Source organism: Schistocerca cancellata, chromosome 7 (genome assembly GCF_023864275.1).
Source record: "Schistocerca cancellata isolate TAMUIC-IGC-003103 chromosome 7, iqSchCanc2.1, whole genome shotgun sequence".
NCBI classification, from domain to species: domain Eukaryota; kingdom Metazoa; phylum Arthropoda; class Insecta; order Orthoptera; family Acrididae; genus Schistocerca; species Schistocerca cancellata.
Window position 1 is genome coordinate 150,999,721 of NC_064632.1, and position 20,315 is coordinate 151,020,035.

General features: G+C 40.7%; 1 protein-coding gene across 1 annotated transcript in view; it reads right to left on the reverse strand.

Annotated features, from left to right (window-relative positions):
- The window catches only part of LOC126092672 (uncharacterized), a 581,966-nt gene extending 571,347 nt beyond the window's left edge, over positions 1 to 10,619 (reverse strand). Inside the window, exon 1 of the mRNA XM_049908394.1 lies at positions 10,521 to 10,619. The gene's annotated coding sequence lies outside the window, so the exon portion shown is untranslated. The remainder of the gene's footprint in view (positions 1 to 10,520) is intronic.
- Between the last annotated feature and the right edge of the window lie 9,696 nt (positions 10,620 to 20,315).

The following is a 20,315-nucleotide window of genomic DNA, read 5'->3' on the forward strand; positions in this document are numbered from 1 at the left end:
CATCATGATGGTCGCATCCGTGTTTGGCGACATCGCGGTGAACGCACATTGGAAGCGTGTATTCGTCATCGCCATACTGGCGTACCACCCGGCGTGATGGTATGGGGTGCTGTTGGTTACTCGTCTCGGTCACCTCTTGTTCGCTTTGACGGCACTTTGAACAGTGAACGTTACGTTTCAGATGTGTTAAGACCCGTGGCTCTACCCTTCATTCGATCCCTGCGAAACCCTACATTTCAGCAGGATAGTGCACGACCGCATGTTGCAGGTCCTGTACGGGCCTTGGATACAGAAAATGTTCGCCTGCTGCCCTGGCCAGCGCATTCTCCAGATCTCTCACCAACTGAAAACGTCTGGTCAATGGTGGCCGAGCAACTGGCTCGTCACAATACGCCAGTCACTACTCTTGATGAACTGTGGTATCGTGTTGAAGCTGCATGGGCAGCTGTACCTGTACACGCCATCCAAGCTCTGTTTGACTCAATGCCCAGCTGTATCAAGGCCGTTATTACGGCCAAAGGTGGTTGGTCTGGGTAATGATTTCTCAGGATCTATGCACCGAAATTGAGTGAAAATGTAATCACATGTCCGTTCTAGTATAATATATTTGTCCAATGAATACCCTTTATCATCTGCATTTCTTCTTGGTGTAGCAATTTTAATGGCCAATAGTGTACTTCTAATCACAAGCCACCTTACAGTGTCTGGCGGCAGGTAGCAGGGGTACCATCGGTTAGACGAACGTTTCTCCATTTTCTTTCCATTAGTGAACGTTACGCGGACAAATAAACCATACTACCTCGAATTTCTCGCGAGAGGTGTATGGGAGGTCGTAATATGTTGCAAGACTCTTCGCGGAACGTGCGACATGCGTTCTCAGACGATGAACACTAAACCTGTCTGTGACGAACACCGCCCGCACCGTCTCCAGTGGAGGGCGAATGAGTTTCTGTGCGGCGCAGTGGCGCTTGCCTAACGAACCGCTGCTTATCTCTTTTTGGAATTTCTCGCTTAATGCGTCCTGGAAGAGTCTGCAAACTGACGGGCAACACTCAAGAATCAAATGAACCATTATTTTGTAAACTCTATCCTTCTTGGCAGGATTTTTGTTCTGCATCTACCTTCCCTAGTCTCTGCCTTCTAAATTGCACTGGAAGCAATCTTTTCCAAATTTCACAATTCTCAATTTTTCCAATAACTCATTGTTAACAGCTTTATCGAATAGTAATGGATATTTCCACCTATTTATACACTATGTTGATCGACAACAGTAATCCCTTGCTTCCAACGTCTATCTTCTGCTTGATTTCCTGCATTTCTCAACAGTTTTCAGGGCTACCACTTGTGTGTGTGCAAAAGCATCATTCACTTTTATACCTTAAGGTATTCCGGTATTATCAGCCACATAATATATTAATATTGTAAACAGCAAAAATCCTATAATAGTGAATTGTTGAGACACGCACGCAGTTACTTTCATATAATTGATGAATTCTCCCTGTTAAGAATTACGTGTTGTGTTCTATTTCTTCGTAATTTCTTGAACAAAGCAAGCATAAGATTTCAAAATTTCTAATTTTTTTCAACCGGTGACAATTCCGAACTGTACCTTGTGAGTCTATGTCAGTATTTTTCTCGCCACGAAACACCTCCCTATGACATCCAGACGTTGCTGATTAATTTGAAAATTAATAATAGCCGAGTTAATCCTATAGAATCTTTCCTGAGCTCTAATTCCACTGAAAAACAAGAAGTAGACGGAATTACAACATAATAATTTTCGTTTAAATTCATTGGTGTATCTGAAACGCCCACATATTGAGATGAGAGGTGACTGGTTATTTCTTCGACGTTCTCAGCGCTATCATTTTCTGAAAGTGGAGGATCCAATTTCCGTTGAAGCAGAGCGTAATTCTGATGGTATATATCCTCATGAGTGATATCACAAGGACACTAAATGTAGCCTCCAACCTGAATTGCGACCTATTGGTATTGTTGCTGATAGTAAACTTTTTTAAAGATATTTATATATCGCTTTTTCTGATTTGGTTGTATATTCCAAAACGAATATATCGAAATTTTTGAGCTACAGCCATAAGTGTGGCGCAGAAAAGTATTGCAGGAAATCCCCTCTCCAGCCTCCAAGGCAAACAGATGATTTCTAATGGGACCAGAATGTTTATCAGTTTCAACAACAATTTATCCAACATACGGTTAGGGAATTGCTGGGAAACAACTACTAGATATTCCCACTATTCTGCGTGTCTTCAATCGATTCGGCAGTTCACCATTAATTCGTTGCTGCTGACGAACCTAGTGTTCCGTCACATTTTCTCAGTTAAGTACAGTATGGCACTATGAGCAGATTTCTCAAATGGTCAGAACTAGATACACATACGAAGTGCATGTGAGTATATTGTGGAACATGACTGTTGATGTAATACGTTTAAATGCTTGCAATGTATTTTTCGTTTTAGTTTTTTTTTCGACTTGTGTGTGGCCAAGGAAACCCTACTTCAGTATGGATTGATTCACTGCAAACGTAATTCTCAGTATGCTGACTAAAGAAAATTAAAGGAAGAGCACTGAAACAAAACAAAAATCATTCTAATGCGTACAAATAAGCATAAGAATACAGTAAAAGGTTTAACAGATGCGGCGAATTCCTGTACAGTATGAAAACAGTGTGTTATAAAAGGGCCTTAAAATACACATTTGAAAATCTGAGTTTTTTTTATGTTTCACTTTGCTGCAAGCCTACTGAAAAATGAAGCCCGGTCGATGAGTGGACACTTTGTTTTACATGATTAAGCGAGTGTTATACTGGTACAAATAATTACCTGTCCAGCACTCACTGAGTGCTACAGTTTATATTCATGAGTATAATATTATCATTACCATCATCCACAAGTCACGCGAGAGGAGTATATACACAGGGGATTACGTCATCTGAACAACGGCCCGCTCAAAGTTCAGGAACTGACATAACAAGTAGTTCTGATCGTCCTTCTCTCGGGACAAAGAATATTCTTCGTGAGTGAAGAGAGTTTGGTAAGAGCTCCATAGTGACCCCCAACCCCTTCAAGTTTTACAAATTAATGTGCGATGCACGGAAATAATATGCTTTAAAATACTCGTCTTAGATGCGTCTATTATGTAATATAGTTCTTTTGAATTTAGTAACTGTTACTGAAAAGTGGCTTATACAGGGCTCGCCTATATCATAATTACTGGCGATAGCTGCATGGACGAAAGCATACGATAGCCGACGTAAAAACTTTCCTTGAATGAGTACATCAGTAATTTCGTGCACCACGATCGCCACACCATTTTTAATAACAAAAGAAAGCTCAGCGTTGGTCGTTGAAGTATAAATTTTTATTTCTATTGCGAACTGATTTCAATTACTGCGTGACAGTCATCAGTGCTTAGATAAAATGAAAACAAAACAAGCAGACTGCACCATAAGACACTACTCCTGTCAAACTATGCAAATAATAACATACAGAATAAATTGTACATACAGGATAGATTGTTTGCATCAACATACCCGAACCAAAGCCCTGTGGACGCGTAAATACAAGCAGTAAATCTGCATTATCTGCACATATCAGTGCAGAGTATTTGTCAGACCAAGATACAAACTGTAGTGCTATATTGTAGACTAAGTCTCAACTGCAGTGAAAGGGAGTAAACATTCTTCAGATTCAAACGCCAAGAGCGCGTTATGGCAATACATGGTGTCAATGTCACTTTTTGCCTAAATATGTTATGAGAATTTTCTATGCTAGTTTTAAAAGGTTTTAGATGATGTTGTATATATGTTTATGTCTACATGGTCTTTTGTACGTCATTCAAAAATCAACGAGTGTCAAAAAGTAACGCGAGGGTGTTCGTACAGTCAGTCACTCCACCTAAATGTAATTAATGACGGATCTATGATTTGGTTTTTTAAAGGTATTTAGACGGTGTCAGGTATATTTATACCTACATTGTCTGTCATTTAGATATTTAAAATCCGTGAATATAAAATTAATGTCAAAATGCATAATATTTTAGCACAATTCTTTTGGTTTCACTGGAAATATGTTATGTTAATATAATGGCTGCGATACTGTATTCTAGTAGGGTTCATGCTACACCACGTACGTTGGGACGTGGTTCCCGAAACACACTCCAGATGGCGTAATTCTACAAATTTTTATGTTTAAGATTCTTGATTAATGCCAGGATTATACTGTATTTCGTTATGTCTTCCATTCTGGTCAATAAAAGATTTTGTGATAATGATGATTAAAGAGGGGGCTGTTGCGTCCGATACGGGGAGTGAGCACAGCTGCGTAAGTCCATATAAGCAGCTAGCCCAGTTGAATTTGTACTCTTCATCGATATGTGCAAATATTGTGATTTTTCTGCTTGTATTTATGAGTCCACGGTGTTTTAGTACTATGTATGTTGATGCAAACGATCTCTTCTTTATGTTCTTACTTGTATGGTTAGGCTTACGAAGTATGTTGTAGTATAGTCTGATTATTAATTTATTCCTCTTTTGTGCACAGCACTCATAATGGCCACGCATTGATCAAAATCGATTAGAAATAAAACTGCTGCTTCAAAGATCAATGCTAAAGCTCCTTTTGTCATTAATAAGTAAAAGCGTTCCTCTTAACAAGAGTCCGCAATCGAGCCGTTTGTGAGATAACTGCGAATCTGGGATTACGATCCTTCACCGACATGAATGCGAAATATTGTCCTAGTTAGTACAGATGTGTTTGATGTGAAAGCTTTTCGACCGTCACCATGTAACTGGACTCAAACTTCACCCACTACCTACCTTAGAAAGAAATACAGTACTTCAGCAAATTGCAAGTTATTGTACAATAGCAGAAGAGACTTTTGTAGCTAGAGAATAGTGTATCTAGCAACATCTGATGTATTTTCGGACGGTACTTCAGTCTAGTGGCTGGTTTTCAAATCACATAAAGATATGGGAACAAAACACCGCCAAAGCAGTTTCCGCCATTGGTTTACAGTCTTTGTTGCTGTCAGACATGAGGTAGTGTTTTGTGCAGTGGCATTGAGTTCTGCATTAAATATTATCTTAGTGCCCGCTGCTTCACTTGCGTTTGCATGGTAAATATAACAAAAATAATTTTCTAAATATGTGCTATGCCTGCTAAAATTCTATGCAATTTTGACTTAGCCGATTTGTCCTGGTAAATATTAAATAGCTTTCTTTGATTTAGTTCACGAATTTCAACACCTTATAAACTTTTCACGCTAATGAAGGTTTTTCAAATCCTACCTTTTGAGGTCTCGTAGTGATATTTCCTTACGAACTTGGATCCCTTAACATACAATCTTTATTTCCGACACAGAAGTCAAATACCAATTTTCATATATGTCGCTTTAAAATGCTTTAGTAGTTCTTTAATAACAACCTATTTTCAAAACAAATTGCCCTACTGTTTCACCCCTTAGGGGCTGAATTTCAGAAACGCTGAAACGTGTATTTTTTAATTTTTTGCCGAGAAACAAAATACCGATTTTCTTAGTTCCGTCGTGAAAATTGCCTTAACAGCGTCATATTTTCAATAAATCTTACGTCCATGTCATCTCCTTAGAAGTGAAATTTCGAAAAATCCCTGCTGTATAAGCTCAACATCCTCTCCAAATTCCAAGTTTCTATGGTTAGCGTTTTGGGCTAGGCGATGTTGAATCAGCGAATCAGGACATTTTCTTTTATATATAGAGATTAAAGCTATTTGGAATATACGGTTAATTCCACAGTTACAGATTGCCGTGGGAAGTAAAATTACCTAGTATTTTAAAACTAGTTATGCAACGTATGTACGGTCTTGTACAGTCGTTTACCTTGAAACCGAACAAGGTCTTTTACATGGAACATGTCATGTTCTCAAATTGTCTGTCTTTCGTTATTTTACAAACAATTCTACCTGCCTTAAAAATGAAAATTGTATTAGCTCCCGAAAGTTTTAGTTTCAAAATTTATTAAATTTCTTGCAAGTCTGACAAAACGTCCGCTTCATTTGATTTCACTTACTAATCATTAGTTTGTTGTAGAGTAATAATGAAACAGGAAGATAACTAAATCCAATACTGACAAGATTTTCTCGATCACAACGCTACTAAATTTCAGTAGAACATTTGCTCTTAGGTGCATAACTATGTCGTACCTTGATACATGTTTTAACATTTGGAAAAACCTTAATTTTCTAGACTAATTTACGTTATTTCACAAAAAGACTGCAGACATAAAAATTGAATGCCATCATTTCAAAATAGAATGAGAAAATACACGAGAGCTTGATGAAAAGTAATGAGTCCGAATTTTTACCGTGAAAACCTCAACGTTTTTTAAATAAAACAAACTTTATTAACCTTCTACATCTTTATTCTTCATGCCTACAAATTTGCAGCCCTCTACCGATAGAGAGCTCCGAATTGCTGCCTGTAAGATGGCGGTGTTAACGTAACTATGCCGATGCGGCATTGTGTGCTATAATCAGTTTTCAGATTCAAAGATCACTCTCTCCTTCAGCATGACAACGCCATACCACATATGAACGCTGCGACACCTGCGATAAACCGAAGCCTGTAATTGATCATCCTTCATACGGTCTGGACTCGACCCCATCAAATCTTTAACTGTTACCAAAACTTAAAGGACACCTTCGAAGACTTCGCTTTGACAGTGATGAAGCGGTGCAGGCAGAGGTGAGGTTGCGGCTCCGCCAACAAAGTCAAACATTCTACAGTGACGGCGTCAACGAACTAGTCTGTCTTTGTGTGAAATGTGTTCATCACCAGTGTGACAATGTGTACAATTAAGATACAGAACAGTAATAACGTTTGTTTTATTTAAAAAGCTTTAAAAATTTACCATAAGAAATCCGGAGACATTACTTTTCAGCACCCCCTAGTATTATATTTCTTTTACATGTCTGACTGGAAAGGAATGTCTGAAGTGTTCCGCGATATAACACTCTCCCCTACAGATGAGGTGTTACATATTAGTTTCACAAATGTCTATTTCGTTATGATTTATCATACACGCTGTATATTGAGCGAAAGTAAACCTCAAGCTAGGCTGCAGATCGGTCTATTAGCTCAATCTTTATTTTGTACTCACATTTGTTGGCTTCGTTACCTCTCAAATAGATCGGCACATCACAATGTAAGCTAAAACATCAGCTTGTCATCACAAGTATTTCGAGAGAGAGGGTACGTATCACAGTCTAACCAGAGGTTCTCCAGAATATGTAATTCCACTGGGCATAAAAATATTCAAAGTAACTATTACATGAATGTAATATGTAGCCGACTGTAAGAGTCTTTTCCTAAGTTAAAAAAAGTTCAAGGTCCTTGGGGGGATATTCAAAGTAACTATTACATGAATGTAATATGTAGCCGACTGTAAGAGTCTTTTCCTCAGTTAAAAAAAGTTCAAGGTCCTTGGGGGGATAGGCCAATTGTGAATACATGTATTTTAAAGAATCTGCGAAATAACAGTGATGATAAAGAAAAAGGTAGAATAAAGCTTTTGTCAAATTATTTGACAATTTTAGTTACTTACAACATGTAGAGTGAAAGAAATTTTCGCGCTATATTATAGTGGTACATTATTTTATATTCACAGTAATTCTCTTAGCCGACTTTCAAACAAATCGTCGCTGTCCTGTTTAAGATAGACTTCGGACTAAGTTTCAGATTGGTCTGCACAGCAGTTAATGTTTCTCTAGGGGGACAGTGCCACACTCGAACGATAGAGTTGCCCAAAGGTAAAATTCCATTGGGTGTAAGAAGTAAAACTACGCAAGCAAATGTTGTACTAAGTGATACGTACCTGACTTTAAGTGATCTTTTAATAACAAAAATTTCCTCTTAAAGCTGTCAGAAAAATAAAATAAAATACTGCAGCCTTCCAAATTCTGTACACGATGAATTCGAAAGTAGCTTGGATTGAAGAGATCATTGTGATTACATGTAGTTTAAAGAAGCTGCCTAATGCACCGAGCTAATTTCAACAATAAAATAATAGTAACAAATAAAATATTAAAAATCAGGACAGACTGGACATTTAGAGACCCCCTCAACCTTTTTTCCCACTACATGTGGTCGAGATTATTTTCATGCTCTAAAAAGGAGCTGGAAACATAACTAAGGGAGTAGAACAGAAACGAAAATTTCTAGACTGAACATCTGTCACACTTCAACCATTGACTTGCCTGAAAATGTAATTTCTTTGGGAATAATAAGCGAAACTACGCAAAGTGAATATTGTTCGCGAACATAATACGTAGTTGACTGTAAAACGCCTCAGCGACATATCAAAGAAAACGTTTCTTGAAGGAGCCATAAAACTACACTAAAAAGTATTGCTGTCTTTTAAAGTCCGTACATTCTGCATCAGAATGTAGCTGGGTTTGAAGAGAGAGTAATGATTAAATATAGTTCAAAGAAGATTCCCAATGGACAGTGATGAATTCATTAAAAATAATTATAATACATAAATGAAAAATAAATAGAGTGGATATTAACACTTCCGACGTTCTGTACTAGCAAATTTAGTCGAGATTAATTATTATCGTGTATACACCAGCTGTTGCACAGCCATAGGTGCAGAAGAGGAGTCGAGCGGACACCGCCAAACTCCAAGTTTCCCAAACTCATAGTTTCACTTGGTATAATAAGTAAAACTACGGAACAGAAATAATATTTACAAATGTAATACGTGGCTGACTGTAAAATACATCATCCAGATAGCGAAACAAAGTATTGTTTCAGAGGATAGATTAAAAAATGTTGCAAAATATTAATGCCTTTCAATTCTGTACACACTGTGTCAGAAAGTAGCTTAAGTGGAAGAGGCAGTAGTCATTAATGAAGATGCCCAGTGGACGGTAGTGATTTCAGTAACGAAATTACAGCAATAACTGAAAATAACGAAAAATCACTGGAGAACGAATAATCAGGGAATATTTTCGATGTGCCATTGCAGTAAATACAATTTAAGTTATTTTTCATCTGGTAAGTACGTGATGTCGGTGTAAGTCACGCTTCTGCGGTGTAGAACAGGACTCTAAATTTCGAGGGTGACGCTATCACACTCCAAACTCAGAGTTGCCCTAAGCTATAAATTTCATTGGATATATTCACTAAAACCACGCGATGCAAGTATTGTTTAGGAATGTAGTACATGGTTGACTGTAAATGAACTATACAACATAAGAAAAGGGAATATTTTTAAAGTAGCCACAAAGAAAGACCGATGTCGTTTTATGCAAACCGCAATGCTATGTCTGGCCTTCATAAACCAAGTCCGAGATTTTCCTATTCTCTGGCTCGTGAAGTATTAGTCCTACAGAAAAAATTGGACCGGACTATTTTGTAGGAAATTTTATGTTGTTAAATTTTCTACTGGGAAATGTTTATGCCTGAGGCATATCATTTCCGAGTTAGTGAAGAAAAATATACAAAACTAAATTTCAAACGCGCCCGCATTCCAACACACAGCTCCCAAAAGTCATAATTTCTAGTATATTGTTCATGGAAGTCCCAGGACCACTGAAAAATTTGCGACTGCACGAATTGTTCCCCGCAGTCGACCTTTTTTGGATTTCATTTATTGGCGTCATTACGCCACAGGCTTAGTGAGGAATTTACAAATTGTAAAAGTGACGTTTGTACAAATTTTACCTAATAGTTTTGTGAGTTTTAACAGCATAAAATAAACAAATACATCGTCGTATTCATCAGGCATGACTACGAAACTACTGTGCTTTATGGGTCGAATTGTTAGAGTATTAAGTTTTATAGTAACGTTTACAAAAGTAATTTTTATTACGTTACTCTTATGAGTACATTTAAATTATTAATGTTAACGAAATAGCCGACTATGCTGGTGGCCTAACAGCCCAGTCAGTAGAGGCCGTTGGGAAATTTTTGTGTAGTGGTAGGAGACAGTGTGACGCAGAACACAGTAGAAATCCTGACTGGTGAAGGATGAGTGTGGGGGTAGAGGTGCATTTGAAAATCACTTTTGTACGTTTTTCTGGAACAGTTCGAAAACCATGGCCTCCACCATAAAAAGTACCGGCTACAAGATTTAACTACATTAAATTTGCTATAAAGAAGTCCTATTCATTTTTGCCGCAGGATTAATAATTCGCGAGTAGCTAACGAGAAAATATGAAAACTTGTATAAACTTTGCGAAGACCAGATATAACACTGCGCATTTCATAAAACAACATCAACAGGGGCAGCTGAATCACAGTGTGTATTTGAACGATGCTACCCAGAGTACAGTGGTAATTTTAAAAAATAGTTAAAAACAACTGTATAGTGCTTATTTTTGGAACATTTTCGACCTTCTGTCACAGTGAAAGTAATCTAGTTTAATTTTCATGCGGTAAATACGAGCCGCAAGCGCAATAGCATCTCTATGGTTGTAAATGGGTAAAAATGACCTAATACAAGTGCAAGTGTTCCGACTTACGAGAGCAGGTGATGCAGCCGCTGTCAGCCGTGGCGGTTCCGGAGCGCCCGTGGGCGCCGGGCGGCGTCGTGCGCTGGCGGTGTCGGCGGCCCGCTGCCCCTGTTGCTGTTGGTGGTGCTGCTGCTGGTGGTGATGGGAGCGAGGCGTCGCGACGCTGACTGCCCGCCGCTAGCGCGCCGTTCCTCTGCGGGGACTGGCGCCTCGGCCGCGGTGCGCATGCGCCGCGCGCCGCCAGCCGCCACCGGATGCGTGGTCCACTCCAGCCCGGCCGCAGCCGCCAGCGTCCAGTGGTCGGTTCGTGCCGACTGCCAGCTTCCTTTTATTTTCTGCTTTGTTTGTGTCCGACATCCGGTGAAGAGTCATCCAGTCCGGGCGGACTGCGTTTAGCTGGCACTTCTCAATTATTCCAGCGCCATATGCGAGCCTGTAGGAGAGCTCGAATCCGTGATAATCTCTGGCGACGAACTATTGGGAAACACAGCCTTCCTCTCCATGTCTTCTCCTGCTCCTTTTTTTTATAGGACTGCACACTCCTTCTGCATGGTGAACTCGAAATCTGTCGACAACATTTCGGAGGCTGTTGAAGAAAGTTTTCCATCAGGGGCGATCATAAAGTTTCCGTTCGAAGTCCGTTTAGTCCAGAATCCTATGCCAGTCAGGCACAATCGGCGTACTGAGGCTGAAATCCGGTTTCGCACTTCAGTGGAAATCCGGTTTCGCAGAACAGAGAGGATCTGGTTGTGGAAAGGGGCCGTGATCAATTACTGTTAGTTATACAAGAACACACATAACTTTATTCCTCAAACCAATGCACAGTTTTCTCTTTAAAACAACAAATATCAATTCACGGCTGAGGACCCAAGTACTCGTAACTTCTCCAGAATAAGTTAAATGATTGCTTTTGAAACACAAGGATTTAGAGTAACGGCTGAAGGCCTTACTTAAGTAAAATTACAATATCTTCTCGACTAAATGCCGAAATAATATTTCAGATCAGCTAAGGAAATTCTTTAAAAAATTTACAAATTCCGGGTAAATGCTATATTAAGGAAAATTCAAATTAATTTTTCAGCTGAAAGCCCAATTAAAAGTTTCTTTACACAATAAAAGAGAGACTTTAAAGACAAGATACAACAGAAAAACACCTTAAGAAAACTTGAAGTATCTTGTCGGCTGAAGGCCCAAACAATTGAAGACAACCTTAACATAAACATTTACAGAACACGGCTGAAGGCCGTTTCAAGAATTCAAAATTAAAGAGAAACCTTACAGACAAGGATTTACATATTAAAGGCACAGATTTAGAAACAAATGCGGCTGAAGGCCTAAAAACAGAGCAATAAGAATTTTAAATGAAACACCGCTGAAGACCTAATCTTAAAATAGTTGACATCAAGTTCGGCTGAAGGATATATACAAAACATAAATGGTTCAAATGGCTCTGAGCACTATGGGACTTAACATATGAGGTCACCAGTCCCCTAGAACTTAGAACTACGTAAACCTAACTAACCTAAGGACAGTACACACACCCATGCCCGAGGCAGGATTCGAACCTGCGACCGTAGCGGTCACGCGGTTCCAGACTGAAGCGCCTAGAACTGCACGGCCATACAGGGCGGCACTAAACATAAAACAGACAATATTAATACACGACTGAAGGCCTGGCACAGTACCTGCGACCAAATAAAATGACAATCACAAACAACAAACAGTGGTACTCAGAAGTGTTCCAAGGATCAGCCTGTGGAGGAAACTCCAAGCACAGTTTAGGTGAAACAGGAAGCCAAGCGCAACACTAAACAATCGGATGGTAACAGGACCTAGGGACGGCTGGAGAACCAACCAACAACTTAATCAATTCCTTTCCTCGCTGCTCTCTCGCAACCTATCGACTCACCACTCCAGTACGCAGACAGCATTCCACGTAAACACTTGCGCCAAGAACTCCGACGATCCTAAAAACAATCACCGTGCAACAACGATGAAAAATGACAAGTCACACACACTGATAGTTTCAATAAGCGGTTGGCGACCAAATACACGTCCGATAAGACGACCGACCGAACGACCAACCAGGTCGGACAGTGCGTGTGTGTCGCCAGCTGTCGGCGAGCACTGGTGTCCGCACCTCGCTGGCGCTCCGTCCCCGACTTCACTGCGGCTGCGTCCGGACTCCACTCTCAACAGACGACGAGCAGGAAATACTAGCAGTCGCTCCACACATTGTACGACATTGCACCTATCGATAAGCGCTGCTGCTGCCACTTACGGGCAAGCAAACCAGAAACCTAGTGACGCCAGTAAATCGAATTAAGGAAAATCGAGGCTACAGAACGACAAAAGGCCGGCCGGTGTGGCGGAGCGGTTCTAGCCACTTCACTCTGGAACCGCGCTGCTGCTACGGTCGCAGGTCTGAATCCGACCTCGTGCATGGATGTGTGTGATGTCCTTAGATAGTTAGGTTTAAGTAGTTCTAAGTTCTAGGGGACTGAGGACCTCAGATGTTGAGTCCCATAGTACTCAGAGCCATTTGAACCATTTTTTTGAACCCTCGCATGTTGACGACGAATTGATCCATTTGAAGAATCACAAAAACAAGATGACGAGCAACAAACGGCGTGAGCGCAAGCCGAGCACGGCTCAGAGGCAGTCATCCTACCGACGCATCGGGCTGAAGATACCCGTTTGTTAAAACACTGTGTCCTGCTGCCTGAAGAAGTCCATAAATACGAGGGTTGCCCAGAAGGCAATGCAACGCATTTTTTTTCTCAGCCAAAAAACAATGCTACCAATGAGAAACATTACTAATGTTTTATTTTAAGTCTCCTGAGTGAGCGCTCCAAGTTTCATTCACTTCCAACAGATAATGTAGTTGCAGGACAGTTTCAAAATGGAGTCTGTAGGTGATGTACGTTACAAGCAACGTGCCTGAATTGAATTTCTCACTGCATAGAAATAAACTGTAGGCCGGCCGCTGTGACCTAGCGGTTCTAGGCGCATCAGTCCGGAAACGCGCTGCTGCTATGGTCACAGGTTCGAATCCTGCCTCGGGCATGGATGTGTATGATGTCCTTAGGTTAGTTAGGTTTAACTAGTTCTAAGTCTGAGAGACTGATGACCTCAGTCACATAGTGGTTAGAGCCATTTGAACCACTTTGAAAGAAATTGTAGAGAATATTCACAAACGCTTGTGCAAAGTGTATTGAGTACCTGCCGTCGTGCTGTCAACAGAAGTACAGTTAGTCGCTGGGCACGGAGAGTGAGGTCATCAGAACACGGTTGAGTGGAGCTCCACGATTTGCAGCGGTCGCTGGCCAGTGTGGCCGAGCGGTTCTAGCCGCTTCCGTCTGGAAGCGCGCGACCGCTACGGTCGCAGGTTCGAATCCTGCCTCGGTCATGGATGGGTGTGATGTCCTTAGGTTAGTAAGGTTTAAGTAGTTCTAAGTTCTAGAGGACTGGTGACCTCAGAAGTTAAGTCCCATAGCGCTCAGAGCCATCTGAACCATTTATTTGTAGCGGTCGTGGAGAGCTTCCACGGCTGTCTCATCTGACAGCCCTGAGCCCCATCGGACTTGTTTGAGCCATTAAAGGATGCTATACGCTGAAGACATTTTGAGGACGATGAGGAGGTGATACACACAGTGAAGCACTGAGTCCGCCACCAGGACTGGGGTTGATACCGACACGGTATACACGCCTTAGTTTCATGCTGGAGGAAGTCCATAGAGTGGGATGGAGATTACCCGGAAAAATAGGATGTATAGATAAAACACCATTCCTTCGTGTGTGTAATTCTGATTATGTCCAATAATGAATTGTAGAAGAAAAAAAATGCCGTGCATTACTAGGTCTGTTACCTGCAGCACATGCGATTCCGACAGGAACGTCAATGTTTCAAGGCCTTTTTAAGGAACCGAAGGCATAATAATCGCATTGGGAAAGACGAGGACTAAAAGCGCGGATGCTCGAGTGTCTCCAGCATGAGATGGCGTAACTTCTGCGTCGCGTCATTGCGACCGGCGTCTACATCTGTATCTACATCTACATCTACATGGATACTCTGCAAATCACATTTAAGTGCCTGGCAGAGGGTTCATCGAACCACCTTCACAATTGTCTATTATTCCAATTTCGTATAGCGCGCGGAAAGAATGAACACCTGTATCTTTCCGAACGAGCTCTGATTTCCCTTATTTTATCGTGGTGATCGTACCTCCCTATGTAGGTCGGTGTTAACGAAATATTTTCGCATTCCGAGGAGAAAGCTAGTGATTGGAATTTCGTGAGAAGATTCCGTCGCTACGAAAAACGCCTTTCTTTTAATGATTTCCAGCCCAAATCCAGTATCATTTCTGTGACATTCTTTCCCATATTTCGTGATTATACAAAAAGTACTGCCTTTCTTTCAACTTTTTCGATGTACTCCGTCAGTCCTAACTGGTAAGGATCCCACACCGCGCAGCAGTATTCTAAACAAGGACGGACAAGAGTAGTGCAGGCACTCCCCTTAGTAGGTCTGTTACATTTTCTAAGCGTCCTGCCAATAAAACCCAGTCTTTTGTTAGCCTTCCTCACAACATTTTCTATGTGTTACTTCCAATTTAAGGTGTTCGTAATTATAATACCTAGGTATTTAGGAATTTACGGCTTTTAGATTAGACTCATTTATCGTGTAACCGAAGTTTGAGTTCCTTTTAGCAGTCATGTTGATGACCTCACACTTTTCGTTATTTAGGGTCAACTGCCACTCTTCACACCATACAGATATCTTTTCTAAATTGTTTTTCAGTTTGTTTTCATCTTCTGATGACTTTATTAGTGGATAAACGACAGCGTCATCTGCAAACAACCGAAGACGGCTGCTCAGATTGTCTCCCAAATCATTTATGTAGATAAGGAACAGCAAAGGGCCTATAACACTACCTTGGGGAACGCCAGAAATCACTTCTGTTTTACTTGATGACTTTCCGTGAAGTACTACGGCTGTGACCTCTCTGATAGGAAATCGCAAATCCAGTCACATAACTGAGAAGATTTTCCTTAAGCACGCAATTTCACTACGAGCCGCTTGTGTGGTACAGTGTCAAAAGCCTTCTGGAAATCCAGAATTACGGAATCGATCTGAAATCCCTTGTCAATAGCACTCAACATTTCATGTGAATAAAGAGCTAGTTGCGTTTCACAGGAACGATGTATTCTAAACCCATGTTTACAGTGTGTCATTAGACCGCTTTCTTCGAGGTAATTCATAATGTTCGAACACAATATATGTTCAAAAATCCTGCTGCATATCGACGTTAATGCCTGTAATTTATTAAAAAAATGGTTCAAATGGCTCTGAGCACTATGCGACTTAACTTCTGAGGTCATCAGTCACCTAGAACTTAGAACTAATTAAATCTAACTAACCTAAGGACATCACACACATCCATGCCCGAGGCAGGATTCGAACCTGCGACCGTAGCGGTCACTCGGTTCGAGACTGTAGCGCCTAGAACCTCACGGCCACTCCGGCCGGCATGTAATTTATTTGATTACTCCTACTACCTTTCTTGAATTTTGGTGTGACCTGTGCAACGTTCCAGTCGTTTGGTACGTGCCGAATCGCGACCGGCACACCATTCCAGAACAGTGGGTTTCGACAGACATGCTGTCAGGTACACATTATGCATTCTCCGGTGGATGTCTATCGGTGTTTGTCCTTCAGCAGCCATGAACGTTGGTCGTTTCCGAATTTACCTCACGGACGTCGGAGGGACACCAGTCCCTTGCCTACATGTCAGTGCTTGGATACCCGCATCGGATATGCGCTACGTTGTATACACGCTATCGCAACGCCCTGACTCGGTAACCTTTTAGTCTCCCCTTATATTTTGGTAGGAGGGACGCTTGGTGTCTCCGGTCGTTCGATAGAGAGTAACAGTGTATTTGTGGTTTTTCCGGTTTGACACCCGAATTACCTTTCTTTCAGTGAAAATACCTGGGCTGTGTAACCAACAAACACAAGATACCGTTCCTCTTGCCACCTATGAAGGAAAGGAGGGACGCAAGACTGTCCTGTCGACAATGAGAGCATTACAGACGGAGCTCAGGGTCGGGTTTTTTTTTTTTTTTATGGGGAAGGAAACCGGCCGTGCCCTTTCAAAGAAACCTTCCTGGCCTTTGACTGGACCCATTTAGTGGAATCAGAGAAAAGCTAAATCTGGACAGCCGGAGGGAATCTGCACCGTCAGTCTTCCGAATGTGAGTGCAGTGTGCTAACAACAGCCACACCGTGCTTCGTGTGGGCGCCTATGTACAGACACAAAAGTACTGTGACACTGAGACATGCGATGGCGTCCTGAAAAGTAATGTATCCGAATATTTTATGTGAAAACTTTCAAAACTTTTTAACCAATACAAACGTTGTTAACATTCTACACCTTTCGTCTTCATGTCTACATACTTATTTCTCTAAACACTCACACTGGCAACACACTTTTCCCAACGAGAGTTCAGTCGCTGTGGAGTGTTTGATTTTGTTGACGGTGCCACAACCTCGCCTCCACACCGCTTCATCACTGGCAAAGTGAAATACTCGAAGGAGTTCTTTAAGTTTTGAAAACAGCTGGAAAACGGATGGCACGAAGTCAGGACTGTATGGAGGATGGCTGATGACAGTGAAACCAAGGCGTCGGATTGTTTCAGATCAGATTTCGCAGCGCTCGTGTGTGGTCTGACGTTGTCCTGTTGAAAGAGAAGGTGCTTTGTGTCGGCGTAGTGTTGGAATTCGAAACTGAAGTACAGCACGCAGGTTTTCGCACAAAGAGACAGGAACGTTAGACAGCGTCATGATACACGCTACAATTCGGAGCTCTCTACCGCCAGAGGGCAGCAAATATGTAGACATGAAGAATAAAGATGAAGAATTTTAAAAAAAATTGTTTTATTTAAAAGGTTAAGAGTTCGGTGGCATTACTTTTCATCACGCCCTCGTTGCAATGTGGAATAAAACGCTGTGAAATTCACCTATTACTGATGACAGTAGTATATCTAGTTCATACCGAAACAGTTTATTTAGAGAAACATTTTACGGTAACTGCAAGCCACGTGCACACCAAAAATCAGTTTTGCTGAAATTTATTTCGAGCTTCTTCTTCTTCCTTGCCTATTCCCGTTTCACTACGGGATCAGCATTGTATGGGTTTTGGCAATGCTAGTAACAGCTGGTGGCCGCATCCTCTTCCTAACGCTACCACTCCCCCCCCCCTCCCCCCCGGCCCCCTCTGACGCATCTGCGACTAGACAAAACGTTACATTCATGTATGAGAGAGCCTGTGTGTTTACTGTGTTTACGTAGCGTGTATATGAGGCGAGACGTGGGTACCAGCCCGGTATTTAACTAGCTGTATGTGGGAAATCAACAAAGAACCGCATCCAGGCTGGCCGGCTCACTCGTCCCCATTGTTAATTCGTGACCTCGTGCGGCAGATTCGACCTGGGCCTGATTTGCATCCCGGAATACGGAAGGCGGCGCGTTAATGCTAGCTTCTATACGGGCGGGTCCACATAGCAAAGGTACATAAAACGAGTAATTGTTATCCACGCATTATTTTGTTCAACTTCATTACTGGCAGTCTAATTTACCAACTACTGACAATAGCAGGATATCTAGTTCATATGGAAACAGTTCATTTAAAAAGATTTCTGTAATTTAAGATATCTGCAAACGATGAGCACGTCAAAATTCAATATGCTAAAACATGTTTTCTTTCTCGACTGATACAACTTATTTAAAGTAGTCCTCATTCTTTCTTCTAAAAAACGTTTAGTTTTCCTGAAAACCTTACATTTCTAAATTGATTTGCACTCAATATTTTCTTGTTCTAGAAAGTTCCAGTATCAAACTGTAATTCTGTCCGAACTGCAGTGTTGCAGTTCAGTAGCCTTGATTTTTCTGCTTCTGAAAAATATATACTTTCTCTAAAATAACACGTTAGAGTGTAAATTAATCAGTTTAGAAAATTTCACTTCCTGGAAAATACTTGGCGAACTTTGGGAATACCTCTGCCCATTAAAACTGCTCTCTCATGTGCGTCAGCTATAACTTTTGTATTTTCTAACTATGCAGCTTTTGGTGACACAAACTTACTTCTCTGCTTTTGTAACTTTCTATCTAGGAAAGTAAATAATAATTTTACCATATTTAACCAGAATATTGGTGGATTAAAGAAAAAAGTAGATTCTCACAAAAGTAAAGTAAAAAATAAAGTTCATTTTTCACCAAAATATTCCGGGGATTGAAGAATAAAGTAGATGAGCTCCTGGTTTGTTTAGATGACATTGAATCTAATAATTTAATAGATATACTATGCCTGTCTGAGCATCACATTGTGTCTGATATGGAAAAGGTAAATATCAGTGGTTATAAACTAGCTCCACATATGAGTAGAGGAGGAGTTGCCACATACGTCAAAAGTTATCACTGTGTAGAAAGCTAAGATACAAAAAAGTTTTGTCTAGAGCAACATAGAGAAGCATGTGCCTGTCAACTTAAACTGAAGGAGGGCTCTTTTATAATTGTGACAGTATATAGGTCCCCTTCAGGAAACTTTCATTTATTCCTGGAAAACTTGGATGCCTTGTTGTGCTATCTGTCAGATAGGGGAAAGAAAATTATTATTTGTGGGGACTTTAATGTTGATTCATTGAAAGAGTGTAATAGGAAGAATGACCTGGAAGTCTTGCTCGGTTCTTTCTATTTGACACCTGTCATTAATTTTCCTACTCAGGTAGTCAGCACATTGATAGATAACACTTTTGTAGACCAAGATAGGTTTAAAAACATAAATTCTTGTCCTGTTGAGAATGGGCTTTCTGATCATGATGCTCAGCTAGTTACAGTATGTGACATAGCTCCATTCAGTAAATCAAAACTACCCTCCAACGTTGTGCGTTCAATTAATCACTCAACAGTTAGAAATTTCAGAGAAAATCTTCAGCAGTTAGACTGGGATGAGGTGTACAAGGAACCTGATGCTAATTTAAAATATAACTTATTTCATGATACACTTGTAAGAGAATTTGAAAACTATTTCCCCAAGAAAGTAGTTACATCAAATTATAAGAAACTAGGCAAAAAACCTTGGCTTACTAAAGGAATAAAAATATCTTGTAACCACGAAAGGAAACTGTATCTAACAACAAGAAAGAGTAATGACCCAGAAACAGCCAAATATTATAAAAACTACTGTGCTGCATTAAGAAAGGTTATTAAAAAGTCCAGAAGCATGTGCATCATGTCTGAGACTAATACCTCTGATAACAAAATCAAAACAATTTGAAATATTATTACAAGGGAGACAGGACAACCAAGAGGACAGGATGATGGCATCACCATTAAAGCGAATGGAAACTTGATAAACACCAAGCCGGAAGTCGAAAACATTTTGAATAATCATTTTTTAAATGTTGTAGAGAAAATAGAATCTACATGTTCATCAGAAGAAGCAAGGCAGTTAATGGAAGAGGCCTTACCCACACCATTTGATGCAATTGAAATTCCACCCACCTCTCCATCTGAAATTAGTAAGATAATAAACTCTCTCTCACATGGGATTGATGGCATTTCCAGCAGGATAATAAAAGCTTGTTCCCAAGAAATAAGTGGGATTCTTAACCACATATGTAATAGCTCTCTGAAGCAGGGTATTTTCCCAGATAGACTGAAGTATGCCATTGTTATACCACTGCACAAAAAAGGGGATACGTCTGATGTCAACAACTACCGCCCAATCTCTCTTCTGACTGCCT